This window comes from Theobroma cacao, chromosome 5 (genome assembly GCF_000208745.1).
Source record: "Theobroma cacao cultivar B97-61/B2 chromosome 5, Criollo_cocoa_genome_V2, whole genome shotgun sequence".
Lineage (NCBI taxonomy): Eukaryota > Viridiplantae > Streptophyta > Magnoliopsida > Malvales > Malvaceae > Theobroma > Theobroma cacao.
Genome location: NC_030854.1, coordinates 11,413,102 through 11,416,635, shown reverse-complemented (window position 1 = coordinate 11,416,635; position 3,534 = coordinate 11,413,102).

Genomic DNA, 3,534 nt, shown 5'->3' with positions numbered 1-3,534 from the left:
AGGGAAAATGCATGGGTAAGGTAAATCACTAGCAAAATCAAAGAAATTTTACCTTTGCTTGATCAAATCCTTGAATTCCAACACTTTCTCTTTGATTTTTCCCACCTAGAGTTTGTTCTTCCTTGGTTTCTCTTCTCTTCTGGTTTGGCTGATCACTATGGGAGAAATGGGCTGATTTTTTACCTTTTTATAAAGAAATAATTAAATAATAAAAACATGACACATGGCATTTCCTTATTGGTTCAAATTTTAAATATTTGACTTTTAAATCTTTAATTCTCCACCACACATTTCTCATGTTTACCCATTTCCATGATGAATAAAATCCCTTGGTCTTGACAAGTGTTGGGGGTGAAAATTTACCGATTTACCCTCGGGATGGCAAAATTACCATTTCGCCCCTATACTCCAAATTATACCAAAATTAAAATTTTTCACTTCTAAACTTCAAATCATACTCCAATACTCAAATGGGGCCAAAAAAATCTTTTCTAAAAATTCCCATTTTGTCCCCAACTAGCAAATGACCATTTTGCCCCTAGATAGTGAAAATTCAGATTTGACTCCAAATTGATCCTCGAACTCCGAATTACCATTTTGAGTCATCCTTGAACTGTAAAACTCTTAATTTGACCTTAAAATTCCTATTTGAACTAGTTCGAGGCTTAATCGACGTAATGGTACCATTAGGGGCAATATCATCTTTTAACGATTCCTCGAACTTCCTAAATATGCAAACACTCTATTGAGCTTGTAAATGACATCGTAATTATTTTATAGAACAGGGTTTGATGGAAATGGTTGTGTGATGCCTTAATTACAGTTAAGAACAATTATGCTAGTTGAAAGCTTGAAAAAGAAATTATGGAGATATGTTGTTTTGAAAGATTTAAAAACGTTAAGAATGTTGGTGCAATATGAATAATATTGGTGCAACGTGAATGTAAATTGATATTGTGCTTAGTGGCAGCATCTTAAATGTGAATAATGGTGCATATAAGCTTAAAAATTGCTTGGTGAAATCGGATTTATAGTTGCAGCCCTATATGTGATTAATAGTGTGGAAATATCGGTTTGAACATGACAAATGTTATTAGAAAGATTGACATGGGCATTTGAAGTCATAAACAAGTTGCCAGGTTTATGTAATTCAAAAGTTTACACTAAGAATTTAATGTATATGGTTATCTCTTAAGAATAAGAGATGAAAGTATTGAATTAGATGCGAACTGCTAGTGTAGAATATAATGGAAGCAAAGCTTATTAAATGTATTGGATTGAAATAATGTCAGGAAGTTGACAAAGCAAGGATTATTGCTGCAAGCATCAAGTAAGCATTTGAGGAAATATTAGTGGAAAAGTAACATCCCGCGATTGTAAGGTGAGTAGGGGGTGCCAATTTTAAAACATTCTATGCTATATTAAAGTATATGTATAGTATTATTCAATGCCTTTGTGGAAAGCCTAAGTTTCTAGAAAATGATAAGTGATTTTAATGCATGGTTTGGAATGATTTATACACTGCTTTTGTGGAAAGCATGAGCTAGTAGAAACAATAAGCAATTGTTGATGCAAATTGATTTGAAAGTTGTTTGTGTATAATATATATATATATATATATATATGTAAAGTATTTTAGAAACTAGGNTATATGTATAGTATTATTCAATGCCTTTGTGGAAAGCCTAAGTTTCTAGAAAATGATAAGTGATTTTAATGCATGGTTTGGAATGATTTATACACTGCTTTTGTGGAAGCATGAGCTAGTAGAAACAATAAGCAATTGTTGATGCAAATTGATTTGAAAGTTGTTGATGTATAATATATATATATATATCATATGTGTAAAGTGTTTTAGAAACCAGGAAACAAGCCCTTTTGCAATGTTTTGCACCAAAACCGTGCCTTGTATCTTTGTGTGACTTGCATAGTTAATTACACATGATAAATGGCTTAAATGCAAATTCTTGTTAGTCGATTTTAGTTTGAACTTTTTGCAAATGTTTACACCATGCATTTTAATGTGAAAAATAGTTTTGAAAGGTTAGCGAATCTTGTTTACAAATGATATAAAGAAAAACACTAGAAAACCTTGATTTGGTTTTGAAAACGATTTTGACGAAGTGAAAGCATCGAGAGTAGGTCGAATTTCACATCGGGATAGTGTGACCTTTGTGCACAAGTAAGCTCTAGCTAGAGAACCTTTTGGGTCACTGAAGGGCTATTAAACGTGGTTAAGCCACGGTTTATGATTATACATGGCAAGACCCCAGTCTGTGATTATATGTGGCAAGGCCACGGGTTGTTATACACGGCTAGGCCACGAGTTGATATACATGGTTGCGACCACATGATTTCTCCAATGTCGACCAACATCATCTAGTTTGCCATGGCTATGGGAATTCGGTGGAGGGGACCCTCCTGAATGTTGTTACGTGGAAGAGGCTCCACAAGTTGATTATCTATGATTACCTACTCGAGAGTCTCGAGAGTTTTTAGACTCGTACTCTTTCGCATGGTGGAGATATATTGTTTTTCTGCAGCTCCCCTTTTTAATTGAAAGCTTTCAGTGCTTTATATGTTAATCATGCATTGATGTATGTGGATGTACTCGGTTATTTGTACATGCCACACGGTTTGGGAGCGTGCGTGTTTTTATAAGGCCATTTCATTTGTGAAGGAAATAAATGATTTCGACAATTGAAATCTATTTTACTATGCTTTGATTTCGGCATTGTTTTCCAAGGAAAGTATTGCACTATGATTTTCACAACATTATTTTTGCAAGGCACAAATACCTTATTTGTTATTTAGTTTTATAAGGTTATCATTTTATACTCTAGTTTTATCCTTCAAATTATCTACTCTAAGCTTGTTTCTCATCTATGCCCTACTCACGGAGCTGATGATCACTGAGTCTGTGAGACTCACCCCCTTATCTCTCTTTTTGCAAATAAGTGATTGGCCTAACATGCATTCGTATGCACATATTGTCCACCAAAGATAGGTAAAGGCATCTCATAGCACTCTATTCCGACTAGCTCCGCTGCTAGAGGTCGAGTCATTCATAGTATATTTCATTGTAAATAGACATTAATCTTAATGTCAATGTACAATTGGAGATTATAAACTTTAATGTATTTATACAATTAATGTGGAGTAAAAGTTTAGTCTATTTTTTTAGCTTTTCGTTTTAAGTATATTGCAAAGAGTTATACAGTTCAAAGTCATTACATAAATTGGTGGAATGAATATAACATATTAACAAGAGTTTCAATAATGCTTGCTCAGGACTTGCCGAGTTATCCCACAAGACTCAAGCTTCGGTAGCGATCAAGGAATAGGTTGTTACACTTTTCTTCCAACTTTTCATATATCAAACACTTTTTTTTCATCACAATTTTGACACCCTTAAACTTATTTCTTTTTATGGGTAGTGGGTTGAATGCTAACATAATTCTTAAATTTTCTTGAACAACTCAACCTCTTCTACCTTTTCAACTTTTAGCTCAATACACATCTTAAAATGATATA